Source organism: Erinaceus europaeus, chromosome 4, assembly GCF_950295315.1.
Source record: "Erinaceus europaeus chromosome 4, mEriEur2.1, whole genome shotgun sequence".
Classification (NCBI taxonomy): Eukaryota; Metazoa; Chordata; class Mammalia; order Eulipotyphla; family Erinaceidae; genus Erinaceus; species Erinaceus europaeus.
The window spans coordinates 48,884,584-48,905,319 of NC_080165.1; the positions used below are offsets into that span (position 1 = coordinate 48,884,584).

Genomic DNA, 20,736 nt, shown 5'->3' on the forward strand with positions numbered 1-20,736 from the left:
CAGTAGACTCTATTACCTCTTTTTGTTGTTTGCCTCTTATATTTCTTAATTTTTGTTATTACTAGGGTTTCACTGCTCCCAGTCAACACAGATTAATCAACATCATATATATATATATATATATATATATATATATATATATATATATATATATAGGGGAGGAACAGAGAAGAGGGAACAACACTACAACACTAAAACATTTCTCAATGTGTTGAGTACTGACTTCAAACCTGAGTCATGAACTTGACAAAGCAGGCTCACCATCTGGGTAAGGTATCTTGCTTGTCCTGTCTGTCATATATTTTATATTCTCATATTTTACTTTTATGGATTCAGCATGCTTTATATAAACTTCTTTTGTCTTTCATGGTAAGAACTTCCCTCAACTATTTGGTCATCTTGATGTGTTATTTTATATTTAAGAATATGATACTTGGTGAGGGTAGATAGCATAATGGTTATGCAAATAGACTCTCATGCCTGAGGCTCCAAGATCCCAGATTTAACCCTACATATCACCATAAACCAGAGCTAAGCAGTACTCTGATTAAAATAATAACAACAAAACCCAATAATAATAATAATAATAAAATAAGATACCAAATTTCTAATAGAATGTTCTGTCTGTGTGAATGGGGCTCCTTAAGTTTGGGGTTTCATTCTAAATTATTGATATATTTCAGTCTTTTTAGGTGTTTTCCTTTAGCCTGATTAGTTTCAGAAAAGGATTGTTTAGTCAATTATTGTCCAATAGAAACTTTGATTATTACACAGTTATTCAGGACTAGCACTGCTTAATATTGTAGCCAGTGGTTAAATCTGATAGTGGAGTACTAGAAATGTGAACAGGCATGACTGAGGGTGTTACTTTTTTATTTTATTTAGCTTTCCTTAAAGTAAATTAATTTAACAACTTAAGGTTGGATTGTGGCTAACATATTGTATAGCTCAACTCTAGGCATTTATGTTGATTGCCTAGTCTGTAAACCTCCGAAGAAAAAGTTGAGGGTCTCACTATTCCAGGTGCAGACTTTAACCTAAATTTAACTTTTGCAATAATCCTCTCATGCTTCAGTTGTTTGGCTGCCAAAGTTGTTCATTTTCTCAACTTCTCTGAACTTCTGTCTTCTGAGACGTTGGAAAACATGCAGAAATTGGGGTCTAGATGCTACTTATAAAGTGTTTTTTAAATTATTATTATTTATTTATTTTAACTTGATGAAAGAGATACAAAGAAAGGTGGAGACAGAGACACAAAGAGATATATCACAGCAGTTCTCAGTTCTGGCTTAGAATGATGCTGGGTATTGGACCTGGCACTGCAGAGCCTCAGGCATAAAGGATTTTTCTTGACCATTATTCTGCTTCCTCTGTCCTATAAAGTTTTCTTTCTTTCCTTTCCTTTCCTTTCCTTTCCTTTCCTTTCCTTTCCTTTCCTTTCCTTTCCTTTCCTCTCCTCTCCTCTCCTCTCCTCTCCTCTCCTCTCCTCTCCTCTCCTCTCCTCTCCTCTCCTCTCCTCTCCTCTCCTCTCCTCTCCTCTCCTCTCCTCTCCTCTCCTCTCCTCTCCCTCCCCTCCCCTCCCCTCCCCTCCCTCCCCTCCCTTTCCTTCCCTTCCCTTCCCTTCCCTTCCCTTCCCTTCCCTTCCCTTCCCTTCCCTTCCCTTCCCTTCCCTTCCCTTCCCTTCCCTTCCCTTCCCTTCCCTTCCCTTCCCTTTCCTTTCCTCTTCTCTTCTTTTCTTTTTTCTCTTGCCTCAAGTGTTATCTCTGGGGCTCAGTGGCAACACTACAAATCTACTGCTCCTGGCAGCCATTATTTATTTTTATTGGATAGGTCATAGAGAAGTTGGGAAGGGAGAGGGAGAGAGACACTTGTAGACCTGCTTCACCACTTGTAAAATGATACCCCTGCACGTGGGGAACCAGAAGCTCGAACCAGGATTCTTGTGCAGGTCCTTTGCACTTCATATTGAGTGAGCTTAACCAGGTGTACCATAGGCTAAGCCCCTCCTACAAAGTTATCTTTCTTAAAATTTTTATTTATAAAATGGAAATATTGACAAGACTACAGACTGGAGTTTTTCTTGTTTTACTTGCCTTCTTAGAGATCTAAAACACCTCGTATTTCTAGAATTTTTCTGGGTAGATTTTTTAAATTTATTATTTATTTATTTTTTTGTGTGTGACTTTCCCTCTTTAGGCTCAAGTTTAAACTTTCTCTGGTTTGTTCTGTCATCTGAAATGTACCTTCTAGCTCTCAGTCTTTGTTGACATCAGTTTTGTGCTGTCATAAATTGTGTGGATGACACTTTTGAATATTCTTTGGCAATATGACTTTAAATCTCTTCTGATTCCTTGCCTGCATTTTAGTCAGGTTTCAACAGGGAGAAGGGAAGAATGAGTGTGTCAATACCTCCGTGCTTACAACTGATTACAACCGTTTCCACACTTACTTAGTCCAACTCTTCTGCCAAAACATGAGACTGTTTATTTAACCTACAGATGTTTTTCATAATATTCTAAAATGAGATCTGTTGCCCTACTTGCCATCCCATGATTTATTTTAGTAAGTGGTAGGATATCTGGTGAGGTGAGCTCTATAAGTCTGGCATTATTGTCAGACTTCTTTCTAGCATGGCAATCAAGGGTACTTAACAGGAACATCTCAGTCCCTCCTCTGCTCATACAAGTGAAACCATATTTATAAGAGTATCTTCTTGGCTGCAGAAAATTAAATTACTTCCAGGTTAATTTTCTCAGTTTCTTTTTTTTTCCTGAGAAACCCTAGGCATTTTCACATGTGTCCAAAAATTAGTTCTAGCCATTTATGAATTAATTGCTGTCCAATTATTGATGGCCACACCAGAATAGCCTTAGTCTGGAAATCCCACTAAGGTATCAATTGGTACTTACTGCATTTCTCCCACTGTTCATAAATACAAGCTCTCCTTTTCAAAATGGCAAAAAACTGGGGCATCTTATCTTGCCCCAGCACCAACTATCTTGGGAGGTAAGAAATAAATTCTGATGTTGGAGCATGTGAAGCTCGAGGTTTTCAGATCTTGCTGTATTATAGCTTACTTCTGTTGCTAGTGGGGTCTTAGCTATAATTTTCCAAATCAAATCCTAACCTATAAGAGCAGAACTCTAATGATCCCTTCCTGCTTTCAGTAGATCCTTATTAATCCATCCAGTTTCCACATTAAGAGAGAGAGAGAGATTGATTGCTCCCTTCCTCAGATCTTTATTTTATTTATATTATTTTAGCGCAATAGAACTGCCTACACCGAATACCATCTGGTTCTACTAGCTCATACTTATGCCTACACCCCAATATTTATCTTTCTTCAAACACTCCAGCCTTTTATTGTGAGTTCACTCTCCAAAATTTTCTTTCTATTCAAACTTCTTTGGGGACTGCTGCTATTCACCAGATATTCTTCCATTTTAGAAACTCAACGGATAATAAAGCTCAATGTAGTTTTTCCTCTATGGAGCTCATTGGCATTTCCATGTGGATGTGGGAATAGATAGAGGGAGAATTATGTTCCCCTACTCCCTATGTCCTGCCTCCAGTTTCTATGTCCCACTGGCAAGTCCAAACGAATAAGTAGAGAATAATTCTCTTTATGCAACAGTCTCCAAAATGAATTTCACAAGTTGTTTGGAAATAAATTGGATTTTTTTTACCTCAAACTTAAAATTTTTGTGTGTACATGTTTTACATACATACACAAATGTTACAATCCCTGGTCAAACCTGTTTTCCAATAGGTTCCTACATGTCTGTAGACAATAATACTGTGTGTGGTTATAAGATTATACCCTATTAGAAAACATGCTTGACTATGGAATGTAATATATACAGTAAACTGAATTGTATCTTTCCATGTCAAGGTGCATTATTCTTTGAGATGGCTGACTTGACTGACTTGAGGCTGGTTTGTTGAGTCACAGATTTAAGTCACACTAAGGAAGGCAAAAAATGACCAAACAGCTGATACTGAGTTGTAGTATTAGTATGATGGGAATATGAGTGTCTAGAGAAAATATTAAGGACTTGCTTTTGTTAGTTTCACAGAATCTATGGCAAATGACTTACTGTGCTATTGAGGATAAAACCAGGGGTTACTATGGTCTAGAAATGATGTGTATTCCATACCTTATGAGCCCTCAAAATGACCCCAAGGAGACCTATATGAGGTAATTTCCCTCATGTTCACATTGGGTGAGTTGTGATCTGTATGGCATCCTACTAGGGAAAGAGAGAGGCAGGCTGGGAGTATGGATCAGCCAGTCAATGTCCATGTCCAGTGGAGAAGCAATTACAGAAGCCAGACCTTCCACCTTCTGCATCCCACAATGACCTTGGGTCCATACCCCCAGAGGGATAAAGAATAAGAAAGCTATCAGGGGAGGGGATGGGATATGGAGAGCTGTTGGTGGGAATTCTGTGGAGTTGTATCCCTCTTACCTTATGTTTTGTTAATGTCTCCTTTTTTAAATAAATAATGAGAAAATTTTTAAAAAGAGTATATGTGATAAAAGGGATGAGTCAGCTTCAAGATTAGGTTCTAAAAGACACTGACTTCTGTGGGATGAGTTTTATATAACTGGATTATGTCATTTCAACATGTAATTGATATAAAATGATATGTTTGATTCAGTTATATCTTTAAATTTCGACATATTTTACACTTACAGCACTTACAGCACATTTACTGGGACAAGCTGCACTTTAAGACTAGAATATTGATACATACCAAGTGGCCTCCTTATTCCACAGCTTCAGTACAAGAGTTTCAAGCAGTTTCTTGTGTTAAGTCTTGGAAAGTTGCATGATTTTAGTGGACAGTCACTTTCTCTCACATACCCCCTCCCCCCAAGACACACATACACACATACCTCTGGGATGAAAAAGATTAGGTACTAGAAGTCACCTGAGCCCTTGACCAAGCTTTCCAAAGGAACATTGATTCTATTCCAATCTTGGTACAATTTGCTGTGTGACTTTGCCAAGCATCCCTCTTTATATCCTTATTGGTTAACCAATTTCCGGATCTAAATAGCCAGAGTGCTCTGTAGATTTACTTCAGAATATTTTTAAGTGCATTGTCAATGAGAACATTGTGCTTTTTCAGGTAGAGAGCACTTTGAAGGAGAATAATTGATTGCATTCCAGGACCTCTTTGTGAAACTGAAATATCAATAGAAGAGGACATTGTCCACTTTTGGGAACACTGCAGTGGGCAAATATGTACTTTGGATCATGGGCTTTCTATCCTACCTCCACCTTACTATCGTCATTACTTCAACTAAAGGATATATGATCTAAACTAGCTCCACTCAGCAGATCCAGAGTACCTCTCATATTGTGACATTAAGTCATTTCGGGGAACAATTGCCTAATTTCCTGGGACTAGCAAAACAAACTACTTTAAGAAGTTGGTGGTTTAAATAACAACTCAGTTCTCTCATAATTCTCATGGCTGGAAATCTGAAACCATGGCCTTAACAGGGTTGATTTTGTCTAAGGGTCCTAAGAAATAAATTTGTTCCATATTTATTTATTATAAAAACAAATTTGGCTGTTTGCATAGGTAAAAACAGTGGCTTTATTAGGGCCCTGAAAGTCACCTTAGCAGCATGATGTTTAGGTCTTAAGGCCAATAATTACATTACACTGGAAATAGGTGGAAGAGCACAAGTCTAACAACAGACATGTGAGTGCATCATCTCCAGTCATAAGTCTATTCTCTAGCCATAAGTTTCCAAGCCCATGCATCCCAGCAATCAGGATATCAAGAGTGTGGATCCCAAGAGAGAACTATATCTGCTGAAATATCTGCTAATCACATTCACATGGCCCTGCCTTCCTTTTTGCTTATAGCTCTGACAATTTGCAGTCATGATGGGTATTCCCAACACTTCTCTTTAAGTTTCTGGTAGTTTTTTGACCATCACTGATGTTGATGTTCCTTGGCTTCTTGATACACCCTATGTAGTGTATATACACCTTATGTGGTGTCTGTGTCCAGATTTCTCCTTTTGTATGAATAGCAGTGACAAATCACTTCATTTTATTACTGTTGTGAAAACACTATCACTAAAAGGTTGCTTTCTGAGATACTGGGGATGTGGACTCCACTATAAAAATGGGGTTTTGGGGACACCTACCCATATACCATTTCTATTAAGGGAAATTACTGATATTTTGCTTATGCTACTTTCATATACATGTGACATGTTTAACTGAATAATTTTTTTCTGAGTAAATGTGATTTGATCTTTTTTTTAATTTATTTTTATCACTGCTACCATTTGTGTTCTACCAGTTGTGTCCCTTTATCTCTGGGTCCTGATATCTTGAATAGAACCTATTTTGATTCCATAAAATTCTATTTACATTGGAGTCCAGGTTCATAATGGTGAAAAACAACCTAAGTTGGAGGTGAAAGTACTCTGTAAACACCTATCTCAAGGAAAGGAGAAATTTCACACGTGTCAACAAATGTACTATAAACCATCAACCCTCCAAGAAAATGATAAAAATAGTTTTATTTGGTTATTAAATTATCATCTATTCTTTCTCGATAGGGCTTTTGTTTCTAGCAAACTATAAGGATGTGATTTATTCTAAGAAACTTCCAGGGCCAGGAGGTAGCTCAACTGGTTAAGCACACATAATACCATGCAAAAGGACCAGGGTTTGAGACCAGCCTCTTCATTTGCAGTGGGGACATTTCACTAGCAGTGAAGTAGGTCTGCAGGTGTCTATTTTAATCCCTCTCTATCTCCCACTCCCTTTTTAGTTTCTCTATATCCTAACTAATAAAATAGACCAAAAAATTAAAAAAGAAAGAAAATTCTAAAAAAGAAACTTCCCAAACCTAAACAAAACAAATAAGAAAAAATATATACTATTGTCCACCATGGGAAAATTTCAAACTGTCAAGTAGGAAAAAATATGGTTTTCAAAATATAGTCCACGAGAAAGACCAGATGATCCAAAGATGAATGGTGATGAATCCAGTGGGTGCTTAACAGAAATCACATATAGTGGAGTGTTATCTTCAAAGAAGACTTATCAATTCACAATACTTTATCCTGAGAAAATATCTCTTAAGAAGGAAAATAAATACAATTACATACATGAGTTGAGGAGATGGTTCAGTCATATGATACCGGGCTTGGTGTACGGCTCTAGCTTCAGTTCCTGTCACTACATATAAGAAAAAAGAAAAGAATGAATAGAACTCTGTGAAAGAGAAGTCTTTCTCTCCTCCTGTCTCACTTTCTTAGTAAAAATAATTGGGTTAGGCAGGTGGCTCAGCAGTAGAATGCATGTATCAGACTTTGGGTTTGTGCATGAGTGATTATGCATATGTATATACACTAGTTCACAGAGTTTGACATGGAAATATAGCACCAAAGGAAATTCAGAAAATTATTTTAGGCAGAAGGAAAATTACTCCAAGTAAGATACAAATAGAAGTAAAGAACAAAGATGCAAATAAATCTAAATGAGGACTGTTTAAAACTATGCTAATATTGTCTCATTTGTGAGAAAAACTAGGATAAAGAAGTTAAAACATTACAGAACAATAATATGTGAGATTTTTTAAAAAAAGAGTTTCTATGAGTTGGGCGGTATGTAGCAGGTTAAGCACACATGGTGATAAGCCCAAAGGCCACCATAAGGATCCTGGTTTGATGCCTCAGTTCCCCACCTGCAGGGGAGTCACTTCACAGAAGGTGAAGCAGGTCTGCAGGTGTCTATCTTTCTCTCTCACTCTCTGTCTTCCCCTCCTCTCTCCATTTCTCTCTATCCTATATAACCATGACAACATCAATAACAACAACAATAATGACTACAACAACATTAAAAAAGCAAGGGCAACAAATGGGGAAATATATATATATGAGTTAGATGTAAAGAGAGAAGTCTCTTGTCTTATATAAAAAGGTAGAACAAGAACTACAGAATAAAGGCTGTAGCTTTAACAGCACTATAAATTACATTGATCAAGTGGACCTATTTAAACCAGGGCACCCAGTTGAAGGAAAAAAGTGATTTATTTCAAAACACATATAATATTAATATAGATTTCTCAAGGGCTAAACTGTAAAGTAGATTTCCAATGATTACACTCACCCATATGATTATCTTAGACCACAAATATATTAAAGGATAAATAACACATTAAATAAAATGTAGAAAAGCTCTTCATGTGAAATATCAAACATGACACACACACACAAAGTAAATTTAAATACCTAGAACTGAGCTATTAGCATACTGTATATCAAAACTTGGGAATGTAGTTATTTAGGAAGTTATTATTATTAGTAGTATTAATAGTCATCGTAGTAGTAATTTACCATTGGTTTCAGAATTAAATAAAATCAGGGTTATAGTTTCATAAACATATATGTGCATGTGTGTGTACTACCTGAAGCACCTACCATCAATATTCCCTTGTACTCCTCTCCCCCCCAATAACTACCATAGTTTCTATAAGCTATCTGAGTTAGTTGTTTATTTATTTAAATATTTCTTCATGGCAGTTTTGTTTGCTTTAGTTATCCATATTCCATACCATTTAGTCATTGCCTTTCACTTATTTCTTTTAGAATAATCACCTCTAGTTTCATCTAGTGTATTTTTAATAATAATATATATGTATATGTATATATATATATTTTTTTTCTCCAGAGTTATTGCTGGGACTTGGTGCCTGCACTATGAATCCACTGCTCCTAGAGGCTATTTTTTCCCTTTTGTTCTTTATCGTTGTTGTTATTATTGCTGTTGTTGTTGCTGTCATAGTTGTTGGATAGGACAGAGAGAAATCAAGAGATGAGAGGAAGACAGAGAGGGGGAGAGTAAGATAGACACCTGCATACCTGCTTCACCGCCTGTGAAGCGAGCCCCCTGCAAGTGGGGAGCGGGGCCTGGAACTGGGATCCTTATGCCTGTCCTTGTGCTTTGTACCATATGTGCTTAACCCGCTGCACTGCCTGCCAGCCCCCTGAATGCTACAATATTATTATTATTTTTAATGTATAGTAGCATTCTGTTAAACATATATACCATATCCAGTCAGTTCTTATAAAGTTAATCTTCCATTTAAAAAAAAGTAAGACATATTAAACACCAAGAAGAAGCTCAAATGAACGACCTTACTGCACACCTCAAGGACTTAGAGCAAGAGGAACAAAGGAACCCTAAAGCAACCAGAAGGACAGAAATCACTAAAGTTAGAGCAGAAATAAACAACATCGAAAATAAAAGAACCATACAAAAGATCAATGAAGCCAAATGTTGGTTCTTTGAAAGATTAAACAAAATTGACAACCCCCTAGCCAGACTTACCAAACAAAAAAGAGAGAAGACTCAAATTAATAGAATTGTAAACGATGGAGGAGATATCACAACTGACACCACAGAAATCCAGAGAATCCTGCGAAACTTCTATAAAGAACTATATGCCACCAAGCTAGACAATCTGGAAGAAATGGAACAATTCCTAGAAACATATGCCCTTCCAAAACTGAAACAAGAAGAACTACAAAATCTAAATGCACCAATCACAGACAAAGAAATTGAAACCGTTATTAAGAATCTCCCCAACAACAAAAGTCCTGGACCAGATGGCTTCACAAACAAATTCTACAAAACTTTCAGGAAACAGTTAAAACCCATACTTCTTAAGCTATTCCATAAGATTGAAGAAACAGGAATACTCCCTTCCACCTTCTATGAAGCCAACATCACCCTGATACCAAAAGCTGATAGGGACAGAACAAAAAAGGAAAACTACAGACTAATATCTCTGATGAACAAAGATGCCAAAATATTAAACAAGATCTTGGCCAACCGGATACAGCAACATATCAAAAAGATTGTTCATCATGACCAAGTGGGATTCATCCCAGGAATGAAAGGCTGGTTCAACATCCGTAAGTCAATCAATGTCATTCACCACATCAATAAAAGCAAAGCCAAAAAACCACATGATTATCTCAATAGATGCAGAGAACGCCTTTGACAAAATCCAACACCCATTCATGCTCAAAACTCTACAAAAAAATGGGAATAGATGGGAAATTCCTCAAGATAGTGGAGTCTATATATAGCAAACCTACAGCCAACATCATACTCAATGGACAGAAGGTGAAAGCATTCCCCCTCAGATCGGGGACTAGACAGGGCTGTCCACTGTCACCGTTACTCTTCCACATAGTATTGAAAGTTCTTGCCATAGCAATCAGGCAAGAGAAAGAAATCAAAGGAATACAGATTGGAAGGGAAGAAGTCAAGCTCTCACTATTTGCAGATGATATGATAATATACATAGAAAGACCTAAAGAATCCAGCAGAAAATTACTGGAAGTTATTAGGCAATATAGCAAGGTATCAGGCTACAAAATCAATGTACAAAAATCAGTGGCATTTCTTTATGCAAACACTAAATCTGAAGAAGAAGACATCCAGAAATCACTCCCATTTACTGTTTCAGCAAAATCAATCAAATACCTAGGAATAAAGTTGACCAAAGAAGTGAAAGACTTGTATGCTGAAAACTATGAGTTGCTACTCAAGGAAATAGAAACTGATACCAAGAATTGGAAAGATATCCCATGCTCATGGACTGGAAGAATAAATATCATCAAAATGAATATTCTCCCCAGAGCCATATACAAATTTAATGCAATACCCATCAAAGTTCCACCAAGCTTCTTTAAGAGAATAGAACAAATACTACAATCATTTATCTGGAAACTGGAAACACCTAGAATTGCCAAAACCATCTTGAGGAAAAGAAACAGAAACGGAGGCATCACACTCCCAGACCTTAAACTATATTATAAAGCCAGCATCATCAAAACAGCATGGTACTGGAACAAAAATAGGCACACAGACCAGTGGAACAGAATTGAAAGCCCAGAAATAAATCCCAACATTTATGGGCATCTAATCTTTGATAAGGGGGCCCAAAGGATTAAATGGAAAAAGGAGGCTCTCTTCAATAAATGGTGCTGGGAAAACTGGGTTGTAACATGCAGAAGAATGAAATTGAACCACTTCATCTCACCAGAAACGAAAATCAACTCCAAATGGATCAAAGACCTAGATGTCAGACCAGAAACAATCAAATACTTAGAGGAAAACATTGGTAAAACACTTTCCCACCTACACCTCAAGGACATCTTTGATGAATCAAACCCAATTGCAAGGAAGACTAAAGCAGAAACAAACCAATGGGACTACATCAAATTGAAAAGCTTCTGCACATCCAAAGAAACTATTAAACAAACAGAGACCCCTCACAGAATGGGAGAAGATCTTCACATGCCAGACATCAGACAAGAAACTAATCACCAAAATATATAAAGAGCTCAGCAAACTTAGCAACAAAAAAGCAAATGACCCCATCCAAAAATGGACAGAGGATATGAACAAAACATTCACTACAGAGGAGATCCAAAGGCTAACAAACATATGAAAAACTGCTCTAGGTCACTGATTGTCAGAGAAATGCAAATTAAGACAACACTAAGATACTACCTCACTCCTGGAAGAATGGCATACATCAAAAAGGACAGCAGCAACAAATGCTGGAGAGGATGTGGGGACAGAGGAACCCTTTTACATTGCTGGTGGGAATGTAAATTGGTACAGCCTCTGTGGAGAGCAGTCTGGAAAACTCTCAGAAGGCTAGACATGTACCTTCCATATGATCCAGTAATTCCTCTCCTGGGGTTATACCCCAAGGACTCCATAACACCCAACCAAAAAGAGGTGTGTACTCCTATGTTCATAGCAGCACAATTCATAATAGCTAAAACCTGGAAGCAACCCAGGTGCCCAACAACAGATGAGTGGCTGAGAAAGCTGTGGTATATATACACAATGGAATACTATGCAGCTATCAAGAACAATGAACCCACCTTCTCTGACCCATCTTGGACAGAGCTAGAAGGAATTATGTTAAGTGAACTAAGTCAGAAAGATAAAGATGAGTATGGGATGATCCCACTCATCAACAGAAGTTGAGTAAGAAGATCTAAAAGGGAAACTAAAAGCAGGACCTGATCAAATTGTAAGTAGGGCACCAAAGTAAAAACCCTGTGGTGAGGGGTAGACATGCAGCTTCCTGGGCCAGTGGGGGGTGGGAATGGGTGGGAGGGATGGGTCACAGTCTTTTGGTGGTGGGAATGGTGTTTATGTACACTCCTAGCAAAACGTAGACATATAAATCAGTAGTTAATTAATATGAGAGGGGGAAAATCAATTGTATGTCTCAAAGTTTTTCAAAACACAAACTGAATCTTTTTAATATGTAGGCTGTGTATTTGATATGTGGACTCTCTCAAAAGCCTAGACCAAGTAGATTAGAAGCATCCAATAGCACAGCTATATACAAGATACTGGATACTGTACAGCAAACCATAACAAAAGGACTTTTCAAAGTTAACCCAATTACCAAATAATGTGATGATAACATTAACTATCGATTGTCTTTTTGAACCCTAAGACAGCAGGAACCTCACATCTCCACTATAGAGCCCCTACTTCCCCCAGTCCTGGAACCCTTGGATAGGGCCCACTTTCCCGTATGCCTCTCCCAATCCATACCAAATAATATTGCATCCACTGATCACAACCTAACCAATACAATGATTGCCACCTCAACATGCTTCACCTCAGACTGTGTCCAGAGACTTCACGTGTGGAATGACAACCCTTCAGCTTCATTACTCGGGTGAGACCTTTCCTTTTATAGTACACTCTAATTTCATCTCAGGTGGTTCACTTTCTAAGGAAGTCCCATAACCTAGATATCCACCAGTTTCTGTGAGAGAGAGCTTATGTTCACACGTATCCATAAACTACTGCAAAATATATACCTGAAAGCAGAAGTACACTAGAGTTTGCAGTGAGTACCTCCCTAACACTTCCTCTCCACTATTCCAAGCTTTGGGCCCATGATTGCTCAACAATTTGTCTGGCCTCGTATGTTAACTCTCTTTTCAATCACTAGGTTCCAGATGCCACCAGGATGCCGACCAGGCTTCCCTGGATTGAAGACCCCACCAATGTGTCCTAGAGCTCAGCTTCCCAGAGACCCACCCTACTAGGGAAAGAGAGAGGCAGACTGGGAGTATGGACCGACCAGTCAACGCCCATGTTCAGCGGGGAAGCAATTACAGAAGCCAGACCTTCTACCTTCTGCAACCCTCAATGACCATGGGTCCATGCTCCCAGAGGGATAGAGAATGGGAAAGCTATCAAGGGAGGGGGTGGGTTATGGAGATTGGGTGGTGGGAATTGTGTGGAGTTGTACCCCTCCTACCTTATGGTTTTGTTAATTAATCCTTTCTTAAATAAAAAAAAGAAAAAAAAAGTAAGGAGGGGGCTGGGGAGATAACATAATGACCTCATGCCTGAGATCCTAGGTTCAATAAGCCAGAGCTGACCAGTGCTCTGGTCTAGCTCTCTCTCTTTCTCTATTTCTCTCTCTCATATAAAATGTTAAAAATAAGAGAGTAGGAAGAGATGAAATCAATGAACTAGGCATCAAACTAAAGAAGTAAGGAAAAAGACAGTAGGATGAGTACCCAAAAACTAAAAGGGAGGGAGTCTGGCGGTAGTGCAGCAAGTTAAGCACATGTGGCATAAAGTGCAAGGACCAGTGGAAGGATACTGGCTAGAGCCTCTGGCTCCCCACCTGCAGGGAAGTCGCCTGCCCCACCTTCAGGGGAGTCCCTTCACAGGCGGGGGACAGATGTGCAGTTGTCTATCTTTCTCTCCCCCTCTGTCTTCCCCTCCTCTCTTGATTTTTCTCTGTCCTATCCCACAACTAACGACATCTACAACAACAATAAAACAACAAGGGCAACAAAAAAAGAAATAAATAAATACATACTAAAATAATCATTTAAAAAACTAAGAGGGAAAAATAGCTATTAATATAAAATTAATAATTACTATGTTACTAATAGGTAGCTATTAATAAGATACATGGCTATTAATAGTAACACCATTTGTTGATGTTTTTAAACATTAATCAATATTTATTTGTTTGTTTCAATTTAATTAAATTATTTATTTTATCAAAGCACTGCTCATCTCTGGCTTTTGGTGTGAAGGGTTTGAATGTGGTATGTTGAAAACTCAGACATGAAATTCTGCTTGCATAAACATTATGCAGTCTTTCAGTTCTCAACCAATGTTTATTGAATATTTCATACATGCAAGGAAAAGATGTCTCTAACTCTTGTGAAAAATATGAAGAAAACTTGTTAAAATGAAGCTGAGATGCTAGAAGAGAACTCTCACAGGTACACACTGAGCACACATTTCAAAATCCAGGTAGACAAGACATACTTTTCATCTGGAGGCAAAATGATGCTGCCTTTATGCACCAGGGGAGGAAGAAGTAGGTCCCTTCCAGCTCAGTAATGACTCAGTCAATGAAAGAATCCTATAGCCCAGAAAATGAGAAACTACTATACTTAGAACTTTCAGTTTTCTACAGTGAACCCTTTTCTTTTTTATAAGAACATTTTGAAAATCTGCATTTCAATATTTCTTTCTTTTTTTTCTTTTTCTTTTTTTTAATTTTGTTCTGAGCAAGTGTGGTATACTTTGCCATGAGACACATACTTGCTTTTTCTTTAGCTTGCCTAGCTCCTTTGCCCACAGGGCATCTGCATATGCTCTTCCAGGTCGTCATGTGACTTGCTTCCTCACTATCAATATGTCTCACTGTCCAGGCTACAGATCTTCTCTCTGCCTCCATTCCCCCACCGCATCCACTTTCTCATATCCATTTTTCTTGGTTCTTTGTTCTGCTTTATTTTCCTTTCTCGATCTGCCATCTGAAATTGTATGTATGTTACCTCTTTATGGTTTCCCTTTAGAATGTGACCTCCTGCCAGGGACTGTCATTCATCACTATTCTCAGCACCTGCAGTTGGGTCTGCAGTGAATATCTTGTTTTACAAGTAAACTCAAGTTTCAAATGCTGACTAGAGGTTGAGGCAGTATGCAATGATAACCATCTACCTTCCCACTCCATCCCACACTGTTTTACTGCCACTGACATGTGAACAATTTCTTTCTGGTATTCTGAGGGGACAGGCAAACAAGGTGGTATTTACAGAGAACCAGTGCTAAGTACAGCTGTGTCACTCACTCTAGGCCTTCTTCATCTGTGAAATGTGTGAATCAGCACTTGATCTCTTAAGAAGTCCTTTAGCTCGGGAGTCGGGCTGTAGTGCAGCGGGTTAAGTGCAGGTGGCGCTAAGCACAAGGACCCGCATAAGGATCCTGGTTCAAGCCCTGGCTCCCCACCTGCAGGGGTGTCGCTTCACAAGCAGTGAAACAGGTCTGCAGGTGTCTATCTTTCTCTCCCTCTCTCTGTCTTCCCCCTCCCCTCTCCATTTCTCTCTGTCCTATCCAACAACAATGACAACAATAATAACTACAACAATAAAACAACAAGGGCAACAAAAGGGAATAAATAAATAAAAATAAATATAAAAAAAATAAAAAAGAAGTCCTTTAGCTCTGTGAATCCACAATGACACTGGAGAAAATGGCAAGTACATGAATGCAGGAAAGTATATATCCCTTCCATTTTATTTACATGTTAAACACTGCCTTACTATACCAGCCTATCATAAGATGAAGAGGATGGGAAGGGGAAGGTTATATTGCCAATTGAGTGACCCTGTGGTATTCAGGAAAGCAAAGAAGCCAAAGTATAATTGCAACCCACTCAGGCCTTACCACTCTCGGCTAACTTTTTCAAATTGAAATAAAGAAACACACACAACACCACACACATGAGGAGTGGGGGGTGAGGGGAGAGAGAGAGAAAGAGAGAGAGAGAGAGAGGGAAGAGAGAGATGAAGAATCAGACCATAACACCAAAACCTCATCTAGTGCAGTGGGGGCTAGATTCAAATCTGGGTGGCATGCATGAAGACCAAGCAAATTATCTTGCAATCCAACCCAAGGTATTGTTGAAAACATATCGCATCTTGTATATATCAATGGTATCTTCCATTTACAAGAAATGAGAAAAATGGCATATAGAAATAATAAGATAATGATAAGGGTGATGATAATGACACTCATTTGACACTTTCTAGAGTATCTGGCATTACTCTAAGAACTGTACAAATAAGTTGGCCCTGTGAAATAGGTACTTTAAATATCCCTTTTTATAGTAGAGGAAATTGAGGTAGAGAATGATTGAGTCATTTGGTCTATAGGCAAACAGCTAATAAGAGATAAATCTTTTCTCTAGACCCAGGCAGTTTCCCTCCAGAACTGTACTCTCAGCCACTAGTGATTTCTGCCACTTTCACATACAGGGAAAACATCGGTAACCTTTGGAAACAAGGGATTGGACACAACTATTCTTTGAGGGAACAGCTGACCTCTCAGAAGAAGAATTACACTTTCATTCTTCCATATATACCAAGATTTATATTTAGAACTTACACATGCAGTTTATTTTATTTTTTATTTTTTAAATTTATTTCTTTATTGGGGAATTAATGTTTTACATTCAACAGTAAATACAATAGTTTATACATGCATAACATTCCCCAGTTTCCCATTTAACAATACAACCCCCACTATGTCATTTATCATCCTTCATGGACCTGTATTCTCCCCACCCACCCACCCCAGAGTCTTTTACTTTGGTGCAATACACCAATTCCATTTCAGGTTCTACTTGTGTTTTCTTTTCTGATCTTGTTTTTCAACTTCATGCAGTTTATTTTAAAATTTTTTTATTTGTTTATTAGATTGACACAGAAATTGAGAAGTGAGGGAGAGATTGAGAGAGAAAGAGATAGGGAGACGCCTGCCACCCTATTATCCCCTGCAGTTGGGGACTAGTGACTTGAACCTGGGTCCTTGCACATTGTAATGTGGACATTTAACTAAGTGCACCACCACCTGGTACCACATATGTAATTTTTAAAAAATGGTTCCCCTGTTTTCAGTTTTGCAGCTCCTCTTCTTTTAGGACCATAGAAATCTTCTCCACAGAATAAAAGAGATCTATCCCATAAGTTAGGAAGATATATGAGTGAAGTCAGAAAGTACACTGAAGACCTCACCTTTCTTCTGGCATCTCTTCTCAGACCAAACATCCATTCCCAGAAACATACTGAGTGTTGGTCTGATACCTACCTGCTCAGATAGTAAGGTGATTGTATGCATCACTTTCCAAGTCTGTGTTCTGTGAAATCAAGTTGGTGCCTTGAAATGAGCCATGGCAGGAGTTTCTATTTACACTATAAAATTAGCATATGTTACAAATCATGATATGTGTGTGTATGTGTGTGTATGTGACCTGTCAGCTTACTACTGCACATACCATAGGCTGCTTCCCCAAGGGACAGAGTGACAAGCCTTGCACCATTCTGTTCTTGCTGGTAACTGCATTTAGTATAATGCAGAATACACACTTGTCTTTCCTCATGATTCCCTCCAGAGCCATTATCATCTGTCAAGCAGAACTTTCATTATGAACATTCTCACTCAAAGAGGTACTAAACCACCAAAGTCAGTCAACTCCAGACTTCTCTGGTCACATCATACACAGACCTAGTCTTTCTTCACATCTGCTGATTCTCTCTCCAAAGTCCCAGTGGGCACCTTTGTGCTTTCATTCTTCCCAGCCCTGCTTAATTCTCTACTCCTGGAATCAATTATAATTATAGTGAGACTTGTACTTGAGTCCAGCTTCGCTGATGTAGCAAATCTCTTTAGGCTCAGTTTTATCATCTGCAAAATGGGAATTATAGCTGTATTCTATTGTCAGTAATTGATCTGACAAACTTTTAAAATATACAAGGCACATAGCAGTCCCTGGCATGAAAGGAGAGATTGCTATTATTATACACATCCTACAAGCAATGCTCAATATTTTAGCACTTGCCTACTGCCTGTCCTTGCCAGGGATAATATAAACACCATATGCACCACCCACGAACCTACCTCCTTGATGCTGCTCACATTGCTCCTTGACTCTGGAGGGATGGCTCTTCACTACTGATTAAAGTCTTACGTGTCCTTCAAAACCCTATTCAGATGCTACATGCCATATGAAATCTGTTGATCCTTCCAGTTGCAATTAAACTTCAACATTTTTATTCTCCTGGAGACCCCTGGGTCACTCAAAGGGCAATATTACCCCCCCCCAACATTCCCACCTTCTTTATCTTGTAAAAAAAAAAACTCCATTTCCTATTTCTGTGGTAATGTAATGGCAGTGTTTAATATGTAAATGTAGGGACATATACTTTCCTGCATTCATGCACTTTCCAGTGTCTTTTTTTTAAGTCTTTTTACTTTAAAAATTTTGTCTTTCTTTATTTATTGGATATAGATAGCCAGAAATCAAGAGTAAAGGGGTATATAGAGAGGGATAGAGAAATCTGTAGCACTGCTTTACCACTAGAAAAGCTTTCCCCCAGCAGGTGGGGAATGGGCACTCAAACCCAGGTCCTTGCTCATTGTAACATGTCTGCTCAAACAGGTGTTCCATCAGTCAGCCCCATTTTCCAATATTCTTAGCCCAGATCAATTTCCCCAGTGCCATTGTAGGCACAGAACTAAAGGACTCCTTAGAATTCATGTGCTGGTGAAGAAGGCCTAGTGTGAATGTCTTAGTTAAAGTGACAGGACTGGACTTAGCACTGGTACACTGTAGCTATCACCTAGTTTACTTATCCCCTCAGATGACTAGAGAGTGTGACAAAGTCCAGTGGAAGGTTAAAGGACAATGGTGAAATATCTTCTCAGGAGACTACTAAGGGCTACTAGGAGAGTAGACCAGCTAGAGACATAGAGGCATGGAGCTAAAAGAAGGGAATTGTACAAAAAGCTCATATTTCCTGGAGCCAAAGTCTTTGAGAGTAATTGCCAATCTGCCTCATGCTTTCATTTCTACCCATAGGTCTGACCCAAACACATGCAGAAGGCATAGGGCTGGAAGCCCATCAACAGTCTCTTATCTTAATAGCTATATGGACCCCTTTCCTTGGGAGTAATCCTAAAATCTAAAATAGATACCCTCAACTAGCTACCTCTGTTTGCCCTCTATTTCTTTACTCGACTGTATCTTCTTCAGCTTTCATGTGCCTCTTACTACTTAAAAAGCCTAGAACAGGGAGAACAGAAGCAACTGGTGGCACAGCTATATACAAGATACTGGGTATTGTACAGCAAATCCTAACAAAGGGATTTTTCAGAGTTAACCCAGTTACCAAATAATGTGATGATAACAATAAATATCCATTGTCTTCTTGAACCTTAAGACAGCAGGAACCTCACATCTCCACTATAGAGCCTATATTTCCCCCAGTCCTGGAACCTTAGGGTGGGGCCCACTTTCCTGCATGCTTCTCTCAATTCATATCAAATAATATTGCATCCACAGATCACAAGCTAATCAATGAAATGAGTGCCACCTCAGCATGCTTCACTTCAGACTGTGTCCAGAGACTTCAGGTATGGAATGTCAACCCTTCAGCCTCATTACTCGGGTGAGACCTTTCCTTTCATAGTATTCTCTAATTCCATTCCAGGTGGTTCACTTCCTGACAAAGGCCCAAAACCTAGATATAGACCAGGTTTTCTGAGATAGAGCATATGTTCACACGTATCCATAAACTAGGGCAAAATATATACCTGAAAGCAAAAGTACACAATAGTCTGCAGTGAGTACCCCACAACACTTCATCTGCACTATTTCAGCCTTTAGGTCCATAATTGTTCAACAATTTGTTGACTTTGTATGTTAACTCTCTTTTCAGCCACCAGGTTCCAGATGCTAACAGGATGAAGACCAGACTTCCCTGGACAGATGACCCCACCAGTGTGTCCTGGATCTCCGCTTCCCCAGAGACCCACCCTACTAGGGAAAGAGAGAGGCAGACTGGGAGTATGGGTCGACCAGTCAATACCCATGTTCATCAGGAAAGCAATTACAGAAACCAGACCTTCCACCTTCTGCAACCCACAATGACCTTGGGTCCATACTCCCAGAGGGATAAATAATAGGAAAGCTATCAGGGGAGGGGGTGGGATATAGAGAACTGGTGGTGGAAATTGTGTGGAGTATTACCCCTCCTATCCTATGGTTTTTTTAATGTCTCCTTTTAAAAATAAATAAATTAATTAAGTTTTTCATTAATTCATTCATTCCTATATTTATGTATGGTCTGCTCTACTAACAGAACAAAAGCAGTGGGGCTCGGTGGTGGTGCACCTGGTTGAGCTCACAGGTTACAATGCACAAGAACCCTGGTTCGAGCCCCCAGTTTCCACCTGCAGGGGGAAAGCTTCACAAGTGGTGAAGCAGTGTTGCAGGTATCTGTCTCTCACCCTCTCTCTCTATCCCTCCCTTCCCTCTTGATTTCTGATTATCTCTACCCAATAAATAAATAAAGATAATAAAAAAATAAAAAAGGAATTTATAAAAGGAAGAAAAGCATTTTGTCATTTCCCCAGTCACATGGATTTATTCAAACATAAAAATAAAAATATATGTGAATGAGAAGAGACTATGAGGAGAACAGAAGTTTCCTCCAGGATTCCAGAGGGGCTACAGTAATAGGCAAGGTCCAAAACAGGCACAGGCATAGTCACAGGCACAGCCTGTGGACATGGGACAGAGTGGACTTTTATGTTAAGTATGACT

At 38.8% G+C, this 20,736-nt stretch overlaps 2 long non-coding RNA genes across 2 annotated transcripts in view; both read left to right on the top strand.

Annotated features, from left to right (window-relative positions):
• LOC132538278 (uncharacterized) overlaps positions 1-15,221 on the top strand; it is a 58,159-nt gene extending 42,938 nt beyond the window's left edge. Inside the window, exon 3 of the long non-coding RNA XR_009549680.1 lies at positions 15,207-15,221. This is a non-coding gene — a long non-coding RNA (uncharacterized LOC132538278). The remainder of the gene's footprint in view (positions 1-15,206) is intronic.
• Positions 15,222-19,496: 4,275 nt separating this feature from the next.
• LOC132538276 (uncharacterized) lies at positions 19,497-20,223 on the top strand. Its single transcript, XR_009549678.1, has 2 exons — positions 19,497-19,579; positions 19,850-20,223. It is a non-coding gene; the product is annotated as an uncharacterized LOC132538276 (long non-coding RNA).
• The last annotated feature ends 513 nt before the right edge of the window (positions 20,224-20,736 follow it).